General features: G+C 44.3%; 1 protein-coding gene and 1 long non-coding RNA gene across 2 annotated transcripts in view; one reads left to right on the top strand and one right to left on the bottom strand.

The window, feature by feature from the left end:
- Positions 1–8,720, bottom strand: part of LOC113185920 (uncharacterized) — a 39,501-nt gene extending 30,781 nt beyond the window's left edge. Inside the window, exon 1 of the long non-coding RNA XR_003301194.2 lies at positions 8,597–8,720. This is a non-coding gene — a long non-coding RNA (uncharacterized LOC113185920). The remainder of the gene's footprint in view (positions 1–8,596) is intronic.
- Positions 8,721–8,810: 90 nt separating this feature from the next.
- Atp8b1 (ATPase phospholipid transporting 8B1) overlaps positions 8,811–21,999 on the top strand; it is a 118,214-nt gene continuing 105,025 nt past the window's right edge. Inside the window, exon 1 of the mRNA XM_077792241.1 lies at positions 8,811–9,112. The gene's annotated coding sequence lies outside the window, so the exon portion shown is untranslated. The remainder of the gene's footprint in view (positions 9,113–21,999) is intronic.

Genomic DNA, 21,999 nt, shown 5'->3' on the forward strand with positions numbered 1-21,999 from the left:
ACCAGAGTCTATTTAAAATGGAGATACCCATGGAAGAGCTAACACAGAGCTAGAACCTGCCATTTCTCTTTCATCTAAAGGAAGAGGAGACACTGGAACAGGGGCTGGGAGATGGTGGTCCCATCACAACCACTGATGTCCTTGTTTGAAGAAGGTGGGCTGGGGGCAGAGCTGGGCAGGCCCAGGATGCCAGAGGGCTTCTCAGTAAGGAATGGATGGGAGACACCCTAAGGGGCAGTCCGATGTGCCTCAGGGGATGAAGGATCAAGGACTGAGTGTCCGGAAGGGACCTGTGAGACCCTGGACCCTGGCAGGTGTGAAACCAGGTTTTAGGGGGCCTGAAGTTTATACAAATGAGGAAAGGAATTTTTTTTAATATTTATTTTTTTAGTTGGACACAATATCTTTATTTTTTATTTTTATGGGGTGTTGAGGATCGAACCCAGTGCCTCGCATATGCCAGGTTGAGCGAGCTACCACTTGAGCCACATCCCCAACCCCGGAAAGGAATATTTTAAAAGAAAAAAAAAAATCTAAAACTTAAGAATAAAAAATTAGGCACAGGATCTTGGAGGATCCCTTAAGTTTAAATGTCCTGAGGTTCATGGTTAAGCTGCTACTGGGTTCTTGCCCCTCTGTTGCTTTAAACGTATCAATCTCTTCAATATGTTTTACATATGACTCTCCAGTTTTGAGATATTAATTTAAAAAAAACTGAAAAAAGTTCATATAAAACAGTTTGAGAACCATTGTTTAGGTGTCACCATCCCTCAGCACTGCTGGAACTACGGCCACATAGCAGACACATCACCTGCCAGCATTTGATTGCCCACATTTGAGAAATTAATTTATTTTCAGGTGAGTCATGGGACTTATGCTTGCCCAGGATTGAAGCACTCGGGGAAGCACAGTAAACTGTGACTCACAAGATGGAATCTGAGAAATTCTTGATCAGCTGCTCCACAATTAGATGTCAGAGATGGTTTCGATTTAAATACAAGTGGATTTAAAAATTGCTTTCCAATGAAGCACACCAGGATGCCAGGTGCCCGCCCAGACCTGTGTGTGAGCACAGGTGAACTGGCCTCTGGGGACAGTGTGTCAGTTTTAAATACGGGGATTTACTTCCATTTGTGAATAGGGGCAGGAGACAGCTAGAATTCTTCATACCTGAGGATATGAGGACCATCCTAGAAATGTCTTCAACGTCAGGGGAAAAGCAGATTGGAGCAGTGAGCTGTACACAAGAGCAGACCCTGAATTCAAAAGATAGTCATTCCATATATATTATACATTTTAGTAGTTAGCTCTACCTCATGTCCTTAAGGACAGATGTTCTGTCCTGTGGTTGGATGTGATCTGCTCCTGCCAAAACTCACGTTGAACTTGAATTGCCAATGGTGCTTGGTCTTGGGGCTTCATCCTCACGAAGGGATTAATGTTGTTCCCTCAAGAATGGGCCACCCTGTCCAGAGTGGGTTGTTTTGACACCCCTGGCTCTCTTTGTTCTCTCCTGCCTTCCATACTTGACTTTCCACTTCCCACCAGGACTTGAAGTAGCTAAAGGCCTCACTAAACATGGCTGCCTGATCTTTCTGCTTTCTAAACACAAACAATTTTTTTTTTTTTTTTTTTTTTTTGGTACTGGGTATTGAACTCAGGGGCACTCAACCACTGAGCCACATCCCCAGCCCTTCTTACATTTTTTTTATTTTGAGGCAGGATCTTGCCAAGTTTCTTAGGGCCACACTTACTTGCTGAATCTGACCATGAACTTGTAATCATCCTGCCTCAGTCTCCCCAGTCACTGGGATTACAGATGTGTGCTACCACACCCACTGATGAAATTTTCACCTTTCACTATCTCATTTGGAATAAAAATATGGAAGACAGTGACTAGGTGCCTATGTGTTTGGTACAAGGAGGGCTCATGAATGTACTTTAAGTTATTACTACCTTATTGGGAATTACTTTATCAGACTGCAGGAAGCCTGAATGTAAAAAGTAAAAATCTGTGATTTTCAATCAGTTTAGCATGTAAAGAAATCTGAAAAGGATGATAGGCATGAGGTTTCCAGTATAGGAGGCTAAGACTAAGGTTCCAGAGAGGACGAAGGGCTCCTAAGGGGAATCTCCTGGAAGAGAGAGATGTTTCATTGCTGTCAAGGTTGCCTCCAGCCAATTGCAGTTGGACAAAAGTAAATGGGAATGAGAAATACAAATCAGGTACCAATTCTTGGTTGTTTAAAAATGCAGTATAGCTGGATACAGTGGTGCATACCTGTAATCTCAGCAACACAAGAGGCCGAGGCAGGAGGATTCCAAGTTTGAGGCCAGTGTTGGAAACTTAGCAAGGCCCTAAGCGACTTAGCCAGACCCTCTCTAAAATTTAAAAAATTTTTAAAAAGACTGGGGGATGTAGCTTAGTGGTAAAGTGCCCCTGAGTTCAATTCCAAGTATCAAAAATAAATAAAATGCAGTATAAAATTGTATAAAAACTGCTTTTTAATTAGAAAAATTAATGCATGTCTCCACTAGGACATATTACAGTAAAATTTTAGAACCAGAGAGAAATCTTCCAGAAAGTGGGAAGATGGTCATATACAAAGGACTGAGAATCAAAATAACATCAAACATCTGACCATAATCACAGAATCCAGAATATTATGGAAACATGTCTTCAAAATAGAGGATAAAATGCTATTATGAAAGTAAAATAAAAATATTTAGGATACACATGATGAAATAGGCCTTATGGAACCCCATTCTCTCAATTGAAAGAGATCAGTTCCTACAATAGATGCTGAAAGTGCTGCAGATTCTCCAGCCTTCTCCCAGCTCACTCTCCCAGGCTTCCATGTAGCACGGATCAGCAAATGTGACCCAGTTTCTGGCAACTGAAACTGGCCAACAGCTGTAGCCACTTGCGCTCTGAAGAGGAGACATCACCATCACCATCGTTGTGATGAAAGAACAAAAGTATAAATAAGATTCTGGGTCCTGCTCACATCATCGGCGCGGGCCACCAAACCAATTTTGAACTCTGCACTTTCAGAGAGTTTGAGGTGACAGAATAAGAGTAGTAGGAATAATGATACTGGTAATATTCCCATCTGTATTCCAGAATATCATGACTTATAGTTGAAAGGCAACTTAATCAATACTGTAGGCCTCAAAAAATTTCTGTCTCATGTTCTGTTTTTCAGACACGCCACTAGAATTAGCAAGCAAAACCAAAAGGACGTGGAGAAGAGAGGGAAAGGGGATCCTCAGATGATGGCCCAGGGTGGTCTTATAGGACAGCAATCTGTCCATCCTGAACACAAGGAAAAGAGACCATTGCTGGGAATGTCTCCAGAGCAAGAAAGGAAAACTGGTGGATTCTATGTTTGGCCATACTGCTAGGACACATGTATCTATTTTTCGGTTGTTGTCCACAGTTCCTGGCTTATGATTGTCTCTCCAAGGCAGTTCATAAAAATCAGAATTGCCCCTTCCCCAAGGAGGTTCAGAGACACTCTAATATTTCCCCACTTCTCTATCTTGGCATTGGCCCTAAAGAACTTCTCTGACCTACCATTCCTGAGAGAGCATAAGACCCTCATTTCAAAACGGGTCCTAACCCCTCACTTCCAGAACAATCTGGGGCTCACTGTGCAGCGGGGAGTGAGGCAGGTGGACATGGAAAGACAATGGGAAGCTTCCCTGGAGTTGCATGCTAGAAAGCAGGGGGGCGGCGGGGGCTGCCATCTGGGGGATACAGGGCACAGCTTTCCCAAAAGAAGCCCCCTTGGAATGGAGATGTGAAGGATGAAAGGATTAGACAGATGGGGGATGATGTTTCAAGCTAAGAGAATAACCCATTGTTATTCAGAAACTAGCAGCTTAAACAGGGGACCATCTGGGACTGCAAATTAGTGCAACCTCTCTGGAAAGCAGGATGGAGATTCCTCAGAAAACTAGGACTGGAACCAACATTTGACCCAGTTACCCCACTCCTCAGTCTATACCCAAAGAACTTAAAATCTGCATACTATAGTGATGTGGCCACATCAGTGTTTATAAGCAGTTCAATTCACAATAGCTAAGCCATGGCACCAACCTAAGTGCCCTTCAACAGATGAATGGATAAAGAAAATGTGGTGTATATACACGATGGAATATTACTCAGCCATAAAGAAGAATGAAATTATGGCATTTTCTGGTAAAGGGATGGAACTGGAGACTATCATGCTAAGCGAAATAAACCAATCTCATAAAACCAAAGGCCAAATGTTCTCTCTGATATGCAGATGCTCACTCAAAATAAGTGGGGAAGAAGGAGGAGGGGAGGTTCACTCAATTGGAGGTAGGGGGAGTGGAGGCAAGGGAGGGGATGGGAATGGGAAAGACAGTAGAATGAATTGGACATAACTTTCCTATGTTCATATATGAATACACAGCCAGTGAAACTCCACATCATGTACAGTCCCAAGAATGGGAAATTATAATTCATGTGTGTATGCTATGTCAAAATAGATTGTACTGTCATGTACAACTACAAAGAACAAATAAAAAATTTTTTTCAAAAACCCAGGGGACCATCAGAAGTAGCTTAGAAAGAATAAAGGATGAAGGTCAACATGTTTTCATGATATAATACAAAATTATGAAAACAGAACACCAGATAATATGACAGATTGTTTACAACTATAGGAGAACATGGCAACATGTCCTAATGATGATCATAATATAGTTTGGAAATTCTTAAGTAAATGTTGAATTAATAATGGTAAGTTTAACTGATATTATATTATCAATTCCAGGTTAATCTAATGTTCATTACATTTCCACACAGACAATAATGGTTTACTAAATCTCTTCTTTATAAAAAAGAAGAACTGTATATAAATTCTACATATTTACATATTTATGATTATGAAAGAGAAATGACTTTTAATAGGATGCTCAGGTATAATTCCTTTCTCAACATCATCTCATACATTCTAAGCCTGGACCATTGCCAAAATAACTGAGACACACTTAGTTCCCTGAATGCTAGTGTTTCTTTTATTATCTATTTTAATTTTATTTCTAGTACTGGAGATTTAAAATCAGGACCTCATGCATGCTAAACAGGCATTTTGCCATTGAGCTACACCTCAGGCCATTAAAAAAAAAAAATTGGAGACAGGATCTCACTAAGTTGCCCAGGCTAACCTCAAACTTTTGTGATTCTCCAGCCTCAGCCTCCTGAATAGCTGGGATTACTGGCATGCACCACTGCATCAAGCATGCAATCTAATATATATGCTTTTTTTAATGCTGGTTCCAAAAAATAGTGGTAAAGGAGTAGAAAGTTTAAGTCACTCAGGAGGAATGTGGAAAATTATTTGTGAGAGAGACAACAGAATATATCATCTCTATCTGTCATTTGTAAACACCATTTTAAAGGAAGCACACAGAATTGAAGCTTAAAATACCAACCATTGCAAAGATAGGTTCATGTAAGAAATGCCCTCTGTATTTAAAAATTTTGGAACTGACTAGGCATAGGAAGCTAGACAAGAGGATGACAAAAGTTTGAGGCCATCCTGGGCAACTTAGTGAGACTCTATTTCAGTATAAAAATAAAAAGGGCTGGGGATGTAGCTCAGTGGTATAGCCCTTGTCTAGCATGAGGGAGTCTTTGGGTTCAATTCATATTACCAGAATAAAAAATACTTGGAACTGGGTATAGTTTAAAGGAAGAGCTCCTGCATAGCATGTAGGAAACCCTGGGTTCAATCCCTTGCACCCCATAAAACAAAAGAATAAAATTCCGAAGCTAGTCTGGGCAATGGCTATGAAGAATTCAACTTGCAACTGAGTTAATCTTGACTGCCACCGTAGGGTTAACAATGGCACTTAGTGGGCCCAAATATCTTTCCATTGGCATTAAATGATTTAGCTTAAATGAACAATGCTAGTAAACAACTGAATACAGGTAATATCACCTCCCTTTCAGTTCATCTTTTATCCCCAGCTCTTATCTTGAAGAAGAAAAAAAATTCTAGAAAAAAATTTCAGTAAAATTGAAGTAGTTCTCTTGGCAATCACCCCAGCCTTTTTATCCACCTCATGTAAATGTGCACGTTGTCAAGAAAAAGGGAAAAAGAAAAAAGTTCTAGGAAATTCTGAACTACAAAAGCTTATAGCGTTGCGGCATTCTTTTAGAAATGGCTGCTTCTGCTAAATCTCAGTTTCCCCCAGCAGCTTGCAAGGTGTAGACTACTGAATGGGAGAGGCATCTAAATAACACCAGAGTGCTTGCTTGTTCAGTCTCACTGGAGAACACTGAGAAAGAATTGCTGAGGCAAGTGAGATAGAGGCTCTGCCAAGACAAAGAAGCCATCTCTCAGTGACTCATGAAAGACATTTCAAAATTAATCCTTGCTGCATGCATGAGATAATTTCAATGATTGACCAGACAAGGCACTCCGAAATTTTGCATGTCCTTTCAGAGAGGACAAGGGGACAAAGGACAGGACTTCAGGTGAGCTGGAATTTTCCTAGCACCCCCAAAGAAGAATTGTTCAGGGTACCTTCCCAATCAGGTCTATTCTAGTTTCTCAAAGCACTTTCTATCTTTTAAGATAACATATTTTTTTTTTTTTTGGTTCAGATGTACCTAAGCAACCAGAAAGTGTTGGCACATAGTAGGTACTCAACAAATAGTTGTTGAATTAATTAATCTTTGAAACAATATCCACACCTCCCCTCCACTGTAGCCTGTAAGGGGAGGAGAAACCTAGCTTGAAATCTCTGGTGTCTGCACAGCCATGTTAAAAGTAGCCACTGGGGTGGGGTGTAGCTGCTCTGAGGTGTGGATTGAATGTATCCTAGTGTATTCCCTTCTAAGCAACCTTTTCTTGCACAGATTGAACACTTCTAAATGAAGCTGCAAGAAGAAGATCCCTCTTTTAATTTGGAGTTCTCTCTTTTGGGTGGGTGGTTGCTAGGGATAAAACCCTGGACCTTGTGCACACTAGACAAATGTTCTACCACTGAGCCATCTCCATTGCCTGCTATAGTTGCAGGTTTGCTGGTCTTTTCTCCCATGGGGGCAGAGCTTCCTAATGGCTTTCTTCATTCTGCCTCTGCCCCTCTTACCATGCCTTCACCCAATCTTGAGAATTTGATTCATCTTCCAGGCTCCTTTCTGCCAGTTGGTCACAATTTCAGGCCACTCAGTTCCCTGCCCATTTCTCTCCAGTGATGTGGGTTTAATCTCCTCCTCCTGCCTTCCACTGGCAGCCCCTTCAGACCCACTTTATGTTGCTAAACTAGCCTCCCAGGTGATGATATGGTCATCTTCACTCCCAGGTGATATGGTCATCTTCACTCTTAGCTATTCTTTTCTCTAAAACGCAACCTTGATCATGTCACTGCAGTGGTCATGAACTTTCAGTGGTCACGCACACTACCAAGACAACTCCTGGCCTAGGGCAGCCTCATCCTTCACCACCACACTGCAGACAGACCTGTGCACTCCACTGTCGCTGCACAGACCCTCTGTTCTTTGCTTCAGCCCCTTTGCTCAGTTATTAGGTTCAGAAAATAAGTGCTGGAAGGAACTTCTTGAGATCATCTAGTACAACTTCATTTTACAAATGAAGACAGAGAAAAAGACTAACCAGCAACACCAAAGATCAATGCGACAGATGAAAAGGAACCCTGAGGCAGTCTTGAGCTTAACAATATGAGTTGGATCAGTCAGTGGGCATTTGAACAGCCCTCTCCACCCAGTTTCCATCCCTAAAGTTGTAGGTTTCACCTCCTCAGTAAAAGCCTCCTTAATGCTACCAGTTGGGAGCTTGAACTAAGGCAGGAAGTCAGCCTCTCTGATTTGCAGGTAACTGATATTTGTCCAGGAGACCTATCTCCTTTACAGCATTGTAAGTAATTTTTCTTCTTGCAGCGCTCAGGCTTGAACCCACGGCCACGCTAAGCAAGCGCTCTGAGCTACATCCTCAGCCCTTAAGCAAATTCAAACCATTGACTTTCCTGGATTCTGATACCAGAGACTTGTCCGCAGCAAGTGCACAGTAAGAACCTAGCGAACCGGGAGTTAACTGGTGTGAGGCGTGTACTGTACTTGCTGCGGGAAAGCACGATTCACACTACAAACACCAACCAGCAACGAAGGAGGCAGGCAGATCCAAAATCACCAACTACATTGCGTGGTTCACACATAGCACCTTAACTCCGAGCGACTTTGGTCTCAGTAGAGTCTAGTCCGCTTGCTGCAATTAAAGGAAAAGTTGTCTCCACCTCTTTCGGCGTCCTCTCTATTCCTACCCTTGGCGCGGCGAACCGAGGAACACGGCTCCCCTTACAGAGGGAGTTCAGGTCCCGGGCGCGGAGGCCCCGCCAGCTTTCCAGGCTGGCGCGGTCACCGACCCCAAGCTGTGACCAAGCCGGCAGAGGGCGGGAAAGTGACGCGGAATTGATGGGGCGGGGTGGTGACTGCAGCCCAGGGACTGGAGCGCCTGGGGTACAGTGAGCGACAGCAGCTGCCGAGTCACAGGCTGGGAGAAGCGGGAGGGCGCGCTCTGGGCACCGTCAGGGTGCTCACCTGCCGCCGGGACGCACGAAGGACGCAAGACTCGACTTGGGCCGTCTTTGCCAACCCTAGGGCCGCCGGTGGGAGGGGTAGAGGAAGGGCAGACGGCCTGGTCCGCCCCCAGCCCCAGCCCCAGCCCTAGCCCCAGCCCCAGCCCCAGCCCCAGCTTCAGCCTCATCCCCAGCCGCGCGCCGCGGTTGCGCCTGCCGGAGGGAGACGAGAGGCTCCTCCCTGGAGCAGAGAAACCAGTTTGGCCGGTCCGGCAGAGCCAGGGGAAAAGGGCGGCCGTAGAGGAAGGGCGCACTGACGCGGGGCGGGGGAAGGCGGGAGCCATTGGCGAGCCACGGCCGCCGGAGGAGTCGCCGCCAGCTGGACACGCTTCCCGGGGCCCCCGGCCAGCCCCCGTGAGCCATGAAGCGCTAGTGTGGCCGCAGGGCTGGGGCCGGGCGGGCGGCGGCCAGGTGCGCAGCGAGGATTGGAGCGGCGCGCACCCGGCGGATGCCCCAACCGGGGCCCAGCGAACGCTAGGTAAGAGGAGCGCGGCGCCGGGGCCCCCGGACTCCCCAGTCCCGTCAGCCTGCCAGGGTCCCGCGGCACCGATGGTGGTCCCCGGGCCAGCAGACCCCAGGGATCCCAGATGCGGTGAAAGCAGCCGTCGGCCCCTGGACTTCCGAGCCTGCAAGGGTGGGATTTGTGTTGGGGGTGCCAGGAGCCTTCGCACCCTCGGGGAAGGCAGACTCCTCTGTGAAGAGGTCCTTGGGATTTTCACCTCTCCCGAGGCGAGAACTTGCGGAAGCTGTTAGAGTTTTTCGTTGGTTTGCATGTCGCCGCCGGCCCGGGGTTGAGCTCCGAGGTGTTAAGTCAGCCAGGGCTTTGGAGTGCCGCTGGCTGCCCTGCAGTGGACGCCCCTTTCTGGGAGTACCCCAGTTGTCGCGTTCTGCAGGGATGCCTTCCTGGGGCGGATGCAGACGGCTTAGAAACTGAATTTAAGGCCAAATGTCTCAAGCCTCCTCCGCACCTGCGAGAGGGATGGAGGTGGGGGTGAAATCGGTCGCCTCCGCGACTCCGGCTTCAGGGCCAGGTACCCCCAGCCCTTGACATTTTCCTTGAGTTTTAATGAGTTTTAATTCGAGGTGGGGGACGGGATGGGGAAAAGGACTGCTGTTTTTTCTTTCTGGTGGCCGTAGGGTAGGTCCGCCAGCTCCCTGGCACTGCCGCGGGCCATCCCCTTCCCTCCCCAATTTGACGTCTGGCGCTGTCATCTCTGTGCTTGTGAAGGGGCCACTTGTTGGGCGGCTGCGGGAGATGTCAAGGAGAAAGCGATTGCTTCAACCTCCTACAGCTCCAATCCCCTTCCCCTGCCCAAATGAAAGAAAAACCTTGAAGTGTCGGGCCAGTTTCTCCAAGGGAGGTGTGAGCGCACAAGCCCCGACCGGGGAGGCTCCAAGCACAAATCCCCGGACTCCGCCTAGGCAGAGGACTAGGTGCGGAGAGGATGCGGAACGGGGCAGGGGAATTAAGACGCCAAAGTAAAAGGAACCCGGGCTACATTCACGCTCAGCGAGTCCCCTCGGCCTGCACGCAGTGCCTACGGCGGTCTCCTACCCTTTCTTGGGTAGCTCGGACACCACTGAATTCCACTGAATGCCCTCCTTGTTGGCGTGAAAGGATTCGCTCCCTTCGCTGGTTGCGTTGCCTTCAAAATTCTGCCCCGCACTCCCTCCCTCCGAGAATTAAACCGGACAGTGCTAGTGGAGTGCTGGGAGACCATTTACCATCAGTTACCAGCACACAGAAGGTTACCAGCACACAGAAGGTTACTGACGGAGGTTAACTGCTTTCAGGAACAAAAGCTACAAACCATGATAAAGTCTCTGTGAATAGGAAACAGAAGCTCATATAAAAAGGAAAACAGCACAAAATGGGACGTAGAAGCTCTAATTCTCATCGTCTAAGGAGTATTTCTGGGTCAGGCCTAAAATGCCTTTCATTAACTCTGAGTCTATTGTTGTAGACCTTTTAAAGCCCTATTATAAATGCATATACTGCGCGAAAGATGATGGATGGTTATTAGCTGATTAATTTCTGGGGAGAAGTCACGCCTGCCTGCAATTACTCCTCTGAAGCCTCCTAATGATTTTTATTATGTAGTGGAGGCTTCCTTGTTCTGATTTGGGGAGAGAAACCCTATCCGCTTTGTTCATTTGTCATTGTCTAGTCGCTGGGCTTTGATAATTTTTAGTGGTTCTTTGTGTAGGTTACTGAGAAACAACCTCCCAGCCAGCTCAGATGCCACCTGTGTGAGCTTAGGGTCGGCTCTGTTAAGGCTTTCCTTCTGATTTTATTTTAAGAAAATTCATACCCATGTTCACTTGTTATTATTTCTTAGTGAGGGAAGTGGGAGGTTTTGTTCTGTTCGGTTGTTTTAGATTGAGGATTTAAAATAATGATTCAGTAAAGAAGTCTTCCTCTGTGAGGCACCTTCAGGAATGATTCCAGGTTCAGCCTGTGTTGGCCTCTGGGATCCTAAACCTAGCCTTGTACAATAGCAAAGCAGCCGGGACTGTTTCTTTCCCTTTTTTTTCTCCCTTTCCTTCTATCCATCCCTCCTTCCTCTTCCTTGTAAAGCAAGGAGTAGTGAAAAATACATGGCTTTGGAATTCCACAGATTCCAATTCTTTTACTTACTAAATGTTTAACCTTGGGGGGATTCCCTAATTTTCTCTGCCTGTTTACTCTTTGGGACAGGGGGAGGTATCATCAATCTTTTGGGGTGATTAATTTAATGAGAGAACATGTGAAAGTTTCTTGGGGTGTTTGAGTGTTGCTTTCTTATTTTCTTTATTAGATAAATATTATTTTAAAAATAGCATCATGCATAGGTTGTATGTGTGTGTGTGTGTGGGGGGGTCCTGGGGATTGAACCTAGAGCCTTGCACTTCTAACCACACATATTGGCACTTTTGAAATATTTTATTGCCTCGTTAATTTAAATCTGTTTTAGTTTTTCATAAGCAATAGTTGTAGAATGTGGGTGATCCTTACAACTTTAGAAAGATTTCAATTTACTAGTTGCCTTTGCTCTGTAGTTAAAGTCATTGTAAAAGAAGCCTCTGCACTTATAGATATAAAGGAACCTCCTCTTTAGGGATGGAAACAAGTTTTAGTATGTTCATTCATGTCCCTGTCTCCAAAGAGAGATATCATTGAAGTTTCTTAGTACTTGATTTTAGAATCTGTTTCTACATTGGTCTCCCAAGAAGATTTTCTTTGTGGTGTCTTTAGATATCTGGTAAGTTTTTGGGCTTTTTTTTTTAATTAGCATCGTCCAATATGATCAAATGTATTTATGCCAGTAAGTCCTTATGCTGGTAAGTCTTTATCTACTTATTAAGTAAAAATTAATTTGCTCCCAGAAAAGTTTGAATAACACAAAAAGTAAATAGTTTATCTTCTTCGTTCTGTTAACCAAGTTACTACCAAATTCTCATCCCTGTGTCCAGCTAAAATATCCAACATAAGATCTTTACAGTCTCTGTCACTGAAGACCAACTCTATGAGGGATGATTCTAGAAAAAAAAAATCGTGTGTATGTGTGTGTATACACAAGTATGCATGTTCATATAAATGCACACATATATCAATTTATTTTTATTCTAAAAAAACCAACTTTTTATCATCTGAACATGTGGGAAGGTATTAGTACTCTTCTTGAGTGCTTCTAATTGTGTTTCTCTTTTAAATACATTATTGCCAAAACCATCCACAATGGCAACTATGTTTGACAACTGGTCCTGGAGAGCAGAGTCCAGAGGCAGTGAAGTCTCTGTATCCTTTGACCCAGGCTGGGATCCAGGCCTCAGGCTTCCTCGCTGTATGACCTAGGGTGAGTTATTTAATCTCTAGCCTCAGTTTCCTTGTCTCTAAATGGCATAATAGTAGTATTACCTCACAGGCAATGTGATGAGCTCCAAGTGAGATGCTTTAGGTAAAGGAGAGAGCCCAGAGCTTAATAAAAGGTAGTCATGAATATCATCCTAGTGTTGCTGCTGCTGCTCAGTGAATACATCTCACCAGCCATTGCCTTGCTCCTAGGCTCGGTAGAAAACAGGAATCATTCTACATATTAGTATTTGTTTAGCAAACATTGGTGCCCTTTTGCACCAGGCACTGTTAAGAAACAGTTTCCCAGAGTAGGGGCAAGGTCCTCCAAACCTATGCTATTGTTTTGCAGCTGTGGCTGACAGCTGGGAGGACTGGCTTGCTCAAGGAGCTCAGTCACAGCCATGAGGGGCCCTGGCCGCTCTCTCAAAGAAAGTTTACCTCCTCCTGCACAGTGGGGACAGACAGACCACTGCTGTGTCTCCTTAGCATCTCACTTCCTCCTGTCTCCTCTCCCTAATCCTCTCTGCTCCTGGCGTTAAATTCTGTTCCCTGTTGAAAACTCAGTAGCCTCTGAACTTTGTGGCTTCACAAGGGTCCTCTCTGCGGGGTTTCCTTCATGGTGGAGCCTGGGTAAGAGTTGCTAAGGACGGAGAACCTTGGTCTAAGCCTGTTTCATTTATTCCTCCTTCTTTCTACTGTGTCAGAGAATTACCTCCCTCTCTAGGAAAGCCTGTGAGGTTCTGAAAAGGCACAGAAGGCTCACAGACAATTTTTTTCTTCTTTGAGAAGACAGTTTCAGGTTCTCTCTCTTCTCCTGCCCTAGACACTGTCCTCTCTGCATGGAGGGATGGTTGCCTTAGGGCCTGGGCGACTGCTGAGGTCACTTCTAGCTCTGAGAGTCTAAGTTCATTTTCAGTCCTAAGTCTACTGCCTTTGCATTAAATGGGTCCGAGATGGGCTTAGAAGTTGCAGAAGGTCTCGGGGTGGGAAAAGCACTTCTGCAGGGGAAGGTGACTCCTGTGTTGGGCGGCCTTTCAGTAGTGAAAGCCACTCACTCTCTCCTCACAGGCATGACTAGGAGCCTGGCGCTTCTGCAGTGAGCATGTGTGGAGCCTGACCTTTGACTAGTAGCTTCAGTCTTTATTTACAGGACCCTTGTTTTATGGCTTTGTTTCTTTGCTGAGTGGCTTTTGTTTCACTAGATTGAGGTTTGTTTGATTTAGGACTGGTTATATTTGAATTTTTTTTTTTTTTTTTGTGGGGGTGGTGAATGGTGGTGGCCAGGGAGTAGCTCAGTGGTAGAATGTGTGTTCAGCATGCATGAGGCCCTGGGTATGATAAGCAGCTCCACCAAAAAAATTAAAAAAGAAAGCCAGAGGTCACACAAAATCAGTTTTTCTTTCTTTCTTACCTTTCAGGTTTATTTTATTTTCAGAATTATAATTATTAATGTACAAGTTAATAGATTGCACTGTGACATTTCTGTACAAGTGCATGTCAAGTTTTGATAGTACCCACCTTCCCTATGACCCTCTCCTGCCTTCTCCTCTCTCCCCACTCCCCCCAGTTCTCTTCCTCTTCCCTTATCCTAATACTCCCCTTTCTACTTTTGCATCATCTTTATTTTATAATCTTTTGGTTTTCATATATGAGAGAAAACACGTGACACTTATCTTCCTATGTTTTGACTTATTTCTTTTACTTAACAAGACATCTTCTAGTTACATCTACCTTCCTGCAAATGGCATGATTAAAATCGATTTTTAACCTTTATCCAAATTGAGTTGAGCTAGAAGATTCTCCTCAGATCTCCTCAGGCACCAAACATCGATGTCACACAGTATTGACAGTCCGTTTTTGCTGTACAGTGAATTCACTATTTATTTTGTGAAGTGTGTTGTGATTTGCACACAAACCTTTACTTTGTCTTCTCAGGACCCGGTGAACTATTAAAATGATTCTTTCTCTGTCCATGATCTGTGGATCCAGAAGAATCGTTTCACATTCTCCCTGAGAAAATAGATAGCCATGTGACTTGGCTGGCTTAAATATTTACTCAGTGGGGAGATGGATCAGTTTGTGTGTATTTAATGCTGGGAAATATAGGCCCCGTCTTTATATTGGAAAATAAATGTGTGGGTCCTCTAAGTCGGGCCCTGCCAGCTGTGAAATAAACCTCCCAAAATTTTAATTCAACAAGAAAGCCATGTGTGTGGGGGAGGAAAGGATCATCAGACCACTGAGATTGTGGGAATTAAGTGAAAAATCTTTGTTGTTTTTGGTAGCAGAACAACTTTGGGTTCATCATGATCTCACTCTGTTAGTACAGAAGTTTATTTCCTGGGAGGCTTTTTAAAAAAAAAATTGTGGATAAATATAGACAAAACAAAATTTACCATTTCAACTACTTCTAAGTTTACAGTCTGGTGGTATTAAATGCAATCACAGTGTTGGACAACCAGCCAACACCAGGGTCCATTCACAGGACTTTTCCATAATCCCACACTGAAACTCTATACCTATTAAACAGTAATTTCCAGTTCACCCTATTCCCAGTAATGGTTAACCTTTATTCTGGTTTTCTCTCTCTATGAATTGGATCACTCTATGGTTCCTCATGTTAAGTAGAATCATATAATATTTGTCCTTTTGAGACCGGGTTATCGTTTTCAGCATAAAGCCTTCAAGGTTCATCCACGTTGTCACGTGCTCGAGAATTTCCTTCTCCTGCACGGGTGAATAGTATTCTATACCCTTCGTTTTGTGTATCCGTTCATCCAAATGATGCCTGCTCTGGTTTGTCTGACTTTGAGGATTGGGAATAATGCTGCTGCCAACCTGAACTTGTAGGAATCTGTTTGCTGATGTGGGCTTTTGAGCTCTGGAGAAATGTATCTTTCATAAATTAGATGGATGGAGACGTGTGGTATTTAATTCCATACTTTGCTCCAAAACTGCTGGGAGAGAACTTGGGGGACTGCAGGAGAATGGCTGTATTGGAGACCCGTGAGGGACAGCCTTGTACCTTCTTTTCAAGCTGCTCTTAGTAAGCTGACAGGTTTGTCTCTCCATCACCCAACTGGCCTGCCATGGAGTTGACAGCTGCTATGTGCCAGGGCAGGTGTGAAAGCTCGGGATACATGGCTCCAGTACCTGGCCATCTGCACAGACCACAACTGCCTGTGGAGAGGATATACCAGGGTGGAGAAAAAAAAAAATCCTAAACTTCCTTCTAGAGTTCAAAAAAAGTTTTAATTGAATACTTAGTTGTCAGATTCTTTTCCACCTTAAGGTAGAATCCATGGCTTTAAAACTAGGTTCCAATAAAGAAAATGTGGCACATATACACAATGGAATAGTACTCAATCATAAAGAGGAATGAGATTATGGCATTTGCCAGTAATTGGATAGAACTGGAGGCTATCAGGCTAAGTGAAATAAGCCAATCCCCCAAAACCAAATGTTCTCTCTGATATGTAGATGCTAACATACAATGCGGGGGAGGTGGGCAGTGGAGGCTCACTGGATTGGGCAGGGGTGAATAGGAATAAGAGAGGGGGATGGGAATGGGAAAGACAGTAGAATGAATCACACATAACTCTCCTATGTTCACTTATGAATACATGACCAGTGTAACTCCATATCATGTACAACCACAAGAATGGGAAGTTATACTCTATGTATGAGTAATATGTCAAAATGCATTCTACTGTCATATGTAACTAAAAAGATCAAATTAAAAAATATAATAAAAAAATAAATTTAGTTGCTGAAAAAAACAATAATAACAAAAGACAATCGAAGTCTCCAAGGCAGAAGGTCAATTGTAGACTGCAGCACGGCTGAGTTGCCAACTGTTGTATACCCCTAAGAGTGTGTGGCAGCTTAAAGCCAGGAGCCCGTTGGAATTATATGTCAGTGGTCTCTTAACCTGTATTTTTTGGGGGTGGGGGTGGGTGGGGGGTATCTGGGAATTGAACTGTATTTTCTAGAAAACAAAAGTTTGTGATATGAGTTCATACTCATAAGTGCCCTAAAAATTAGCCAAATGGGAATTTGCTCATTTGAAAAGCAGGATTTAGGGGCTGGATTTGTAGTTCAGTGGAAAAGTGCTTGCCTAGCACACAAGAGGACCTGGGTTTGATCCTCAGCACCACATAAAAATAAATAAATTAAATACAAGTATTGCATCCATCTACAACTTAAAAAAATAAAAATAAAATAAAATAAATGAGAGTAGGGTTTTATTTATTTATTTATTTATATTTTCTTTTATCGCATACTGGGAATTGAACCCAGGACCTCATGCCTGTTAGATAAATGCTGTATCACTGAGCTACATCCCCAGCCCAGGGTTTTCTTAAAAAAAAAAAAAAAAAATCTTCAACCTAAAGTACCACCGTCCCTGGGGGTCCCTTCCTCTTTCCAACCTCAAGCTAACCACAACCACAGAACAGCTCCTGGGGCTAACGTAGCTAATCGGGCCATGTGACACTTTGTGCAGCTCTACTTGTTTAAGATAATTCACAATTTTTTTTTTTATAGTCTTATGCTTCCTCCGTTATAGAGAGAAAAGTAAATATTCTCTCAAAGGTCAGTGTGAGAACGTCAGGCCTGGTGAATGGTGACCTAACTGGCACTTAGCATGTCCTGAATCCTTGAGATCAATTGGACCAGGACTATTTAAAGCAAAAGAACCCTGGCTGGGACCCGACGTCTGAGTTAGGAATTGTTGTCATACTTGGAGTTCTCTCATGACACTTCCTGTCTCCTGGGTTGTTCCCAGGGTGGAGGCCCCTCCCACCAACCCTGACAAAGTCTGAAAGACAAACTGAGGCAGCCGCCAGTCAGATGTCCCTCAGACGTGTAAGGGCTGCACTCTGTGTGCCAGGTACCTGTCTGTGCTAGTGAACAGAGGAGAGAGCCTGTCCCCAGGTGGCTCACTCATATTTGGGTGACAAATGGGAGAGACAAGGATATATAATGAATAGGAAAATGATACAGCACGCTCTGAGACATGCTGGGAAGACAGGGAGCAAGCTGCAATGTCAATAGAGGGGTCACCCCTAAGTGCTCAGAGGAGAGGGTGGCCCAGGAAGATCTGCAGAGTGTAACCAGGCAGAGGGGACAGAAAACTTGGACAGGTCCTGAGGTGGGAGTGCTTGGCTTTGATGAGCGGAGGGGGCTGTGACTTGAGTGAGTGGGGGAGGGAGGGAGAAGGAAAAGAGGAAAGCAGAGTGGGGTGGGGGATTGGGCAGGACCTCCCAGGCTGTGTAAGGACTTTGGCTTTGACTTTGTGTGAGCTGGAGAGGGAGGGTGCCAGATGTTGCTCTTTGGAGAGGTGAGATCTAACTAGGGTCCTTGTTGCTTTGTGAAGGAGAGCAGCAGGTAGGGTAGGACTGGGGTGGGGGCAGCAGCCTTGGGGGGTGCGGGGGTAGGTTATGGGACTAGATAGATAGAGATGTAAATTTGATTTGATAGATTTTAAAGTCATCAGGATTTCCAGACAGACTTGGGTGTGGCTTAAGAGAGAGGCCAAAGATAACCTGGCAGAGCCTGGGTTGCAAAGAGAAATCTGAATCTTGGAATGCCATAAATTCAGTGGGCTGCATTCAGATGGGTGGCCATAGATCATAAAGAAGCTCCTCAGAAATAGACATATAAGGTTTTGTTCAGAGAGTCCCATCTGTGTTTATCATCAGTGTGTCTTCCTAGTTTGGCAGGACGAGAGGTTGTTAGAAAAGGGAATGGTTTGGCGGGAGGGTGCTCTGCAGGCAGTCCACGGGCAGCCCTGCAAGACAAACCTCCCCTCTGTCATCTCGAAGGTACTGCTCTTTGCCTGATTGGAAAGACAGCTCTTCCCAACTCCTCAGAAATAAGGGGTGCTTCCTCCCCCTCTCCATTCACATGAGCCTTTAAGACAAAACTTGTGAGACAGAGTTCAGGTGCTATGACGGTCATCCTTGTAAATATTGGGGGTTTTTTTGGCTTTGGGCAGTAGTGGGATTGAGCCCAGGGATGCTCTACCACCTAGCTACAACCCCCTCCCCCTTTTATTTTGTATTTTGAGACAGGGACTCATTAAATTGCCCAGGCTGGCCCCCAGCTGTGCAGTGCCAGGACTGACTACAAAGTCCACAGAGTTTGTTAGTCATCTAAAGATACTGGCTTTCTGGTGGCCTCGTGATTTTCTTTCACCCAATGATTCCATAATTATTTATTGGATACCCACTACTCTCCAGGCCCTGTGCCAGTGCTAGTAGCAGATACAATGTTGAACAAAACCAGCACGGTGGTTCCCTACACGGAGTTCTCAGGGTTGTTGGGGTGGGGAGAGAAGAATAGATGCTGAACAAAAATAGATGCTGAACAAAACAAGAGGGATATGAAAGAAATGGATATTAGAATCAATCTGTGATAAGTGCACTAAAGGAAAATATGATGATATTACTAACAGAATAAAAAGGGCCTACTTTAAAATGGGTGGAGAAGAGCCCAGATAAACTAAATGTGATATATCATGCAATAGAGTACTATTCAGCCTCAAAAAGGAAGTTGATTTTGATACATGCTTCGTGAATGAAGCATTATGCTAATGAAGATATTGTGCTAAGTGAAATAAGCCAGACACACAAAAAAGTAAATATTGCATGAGTCTACTTACCTGAGATGCCTAGAATAACTAGACTTGTAGAGACAGAAAGTTGAACAGTGGTTACTAGGTGCTGGGGAATATGGGGAGTTATTCAGTGGATACAGAGTTTCAGTTTGGGAAGATGAAAAAGTTCTGGAGATGGATAGTGGAGACAGTGGCATCATAACCAACTTTTTAAAATGGTTTAAATGGTAAATTTTATGTTGCATGTTTTTTTTTTGGCAGTGCTGGGGATTGAACCCAGGGCTTTGTACATGCGAGGCAAGCACTCTACCAGCTGGGCTACATGGCCTGCCCCTGTTATTTGTTTTAAATCATAATGAAATGGTCCAGGAGAGTCTCTTGGAGGAGGCTATGCTTGAGACCTAAGGATGAGAAGGCACCTGTCCAAGGACAGTTTGTGGGGGCATTGTGTGCAAGACCCTGAAGAGGTTGATGCTTAGTGCTGTGTTCTGAGAACTATGTGGAGGCCAGAATGGCTGGGGTGCAGGGAGGGGGCTGAGGAGCATGGATGAGGCCCGGCCAAGTTGTGGAGGACCCGATGGATGCCATTAGCAGATTTTTAAGCAGTGGAATGATATAATTTGGTTTCTGGTTTGGGGTGATAAACAAGACATTCGTGGAGAATGGATTTGGGTGGGAACAAGATGGGAAGTGGGGATGAGAACAGTGCGGAGGCTGCTGTGGCATGTGAAGAACTCCTGGGAGCTTGGGCTTGGAGGATGGGAGTGGGCTGAGAAGTGGAGGGTAGGAGTTAACCCAGCTCCTGTGCATGCCGGGCAGGCACAGATGTGGACTCTTGGCCTTGATGATGGGTAAGATTTGGGAACCTAAAAGAAGTGTCCGGTGATTCTCACGACTCAGGACCATTCTTTCCCATAATGTGTATAGGGTGATGCAGCAAAACAGACCTGCTGCTTTTATTCAGAGTGCTGCCTTTCCATGGTCACACTAGCTGGTCCATCCTGTAGGGTAGGGATTGACTGGTCTCTGTTTTCCAACAATGGAACTATAACTTGCCTGAGGTCTGCACTCAGGTCCCTAGACTTCCCAGGTGAGGGGTCTAGGAACACCTGAACGTTGCAAAATCAATCCAAGTGACCCAGAGTCAGGGTTGCCAGATATAGCAATTAAAAATACAGGACACATAATTAAGTTTGAATTTCAAGTTTAAAAGTGAACAATTTCTTTGTTTTGTTTTGGTTTTGGTTTTGGTTTGGTACCAGGGATTGAACCCAGGGGTGCTTAACCGCTGAGCTGCGTCCCCAGCCCTTTTCATTTTTGATAAGTATGTCCAGTGTGATATTTGGGACTGACGCTAAAAATTATGTGTTGTGTATCTAAAAGTCAAATTTAACTGTGTGCTCTGTATTTTTTTCTGGTAACCCCACCCTGAAATGAAGTTTCAGAACATAAAACTGTGATTTGAGAACTCCCTCTTCTTATAAATAAGTCCTGAAACTTCTATATATTTTGTTTTCCTGGGGATTAGGAGAGGAGGATTGGCTTTCATAGTCTCTCAGAATGATGATGTTGTGATCTTTTCCTGGTCTTCGAGGAGTATCTGTCATTTGTAACACTAATGCAGGTCCCCAGCCCTGCAAATATCAGCTCTGTGAGTCATTGAATGGTGGTTTGACTTTGGCTAAGAATACCAATTCTTCACATTTTTAGACCACTTTATAGTTTTAAAATCTGGGGAGTTGGCAGGATAGATGCTATTTCCCTGGAACACAGAAGAAACCCAAGGGAAAGCAATGTGTGAGTGGTGGGTAGACAGTGGCAGGAACTGGGTGGGGTGCTCTTCCTACTTCTAGTTTAGTGATAAGCTGTCAATCTCTGAGATTGAATCCCTCTGTGCTTCAAATGATGGACCTGGTGTTTCACAGCTCACCTTCCTGTTGTAATTTCATGGCTCCACATGATCTCATTTGTCATAAGACTTTCAGGGTGGAATTAATTTTAAGCATCGTAGGTTCAGATGACAAGGAAACATACAGCGATGTACAGTGGATTCTGTTTTATTTGTTTTGCATTTGCTTTTATTAATTACTTTTATTTCGGGCTGGGGATGTGGCTCGCCTGGCGTGTGTGCGAGCGACCCGGGTTCGATCCTCAGCACCACATACCAACAAAGATGTTGTGTCCGCCGAGAACTAAAAAATAAATATTAAAAAAATTCTCTCTCTCTCTCTCTCTCTCTCTCTCTCTCTCTCTCTCTCTCCCCTCTCACTCTCTCTTTAAAAAAAATTACTTTTATTTCTACACAATGAATAATATAGTAGGTCCCCTTTTTAGATAAGGCCCCTTTCATTTAAAGGTTTTGTCCCCCTATTTTGAGAGATGATAAATCTTCAGAAAAATAACACCAACATTCATGTTCCTGACCATTGAGGTTTGACAAGCTTGAGGGTATTTTTAAAAGAAGAGATTTATTTCCGGAAGTTGAAAATAAGTGCACCAACACCTGTAATTCCAGGAGATCAGGAGGCTGAGGCAGGAGGATAGAGAATTCAAAGCCAGTCTCAGCAAAAGTGAGGCTCTAAGCAACTCTGAGACCCTGTCTCTAAATAAAATGCCCTGACACTAAATAAAATAGAGCTGGAGATATGACTCAGTGGTTGAGTGCCCCTGAGTTCAATCCCTGATACACCAAAGGAAAAAAGAAAAAGAAAAAATCAGTGAAGCCAAACTATCAGGATGGTTCTTGAAACCAGTTTTGAAACAAGCTCAAGGCAAGGCAAGGACCAAGCCACCATGAGAGGAAATGTCACATTGTTGTACCCAGAGCCATACAACTTCAGTGATCCCAATAGACCTGCTTTTTATCAGGTGAAGTTTTATCTTCTTATAGGTTTGTTTGCATGTGTCATAG

The sequence above is a fragment of the Urocitellus parryii genome, chromosome 13 (assembly GCF_045843805.1).
Source record: "Urocitellus parryii isolate mUroPar1 chromosome 13, mUroPar1.hap1, whole genome shotgun sequence".
Classification (NCBI taxonomy): Eukaryota; Metazoa; Chordata; class Mammalia; order Rodentia; family Sciuridae; genus Urocitellus; species Urocitellus parryii.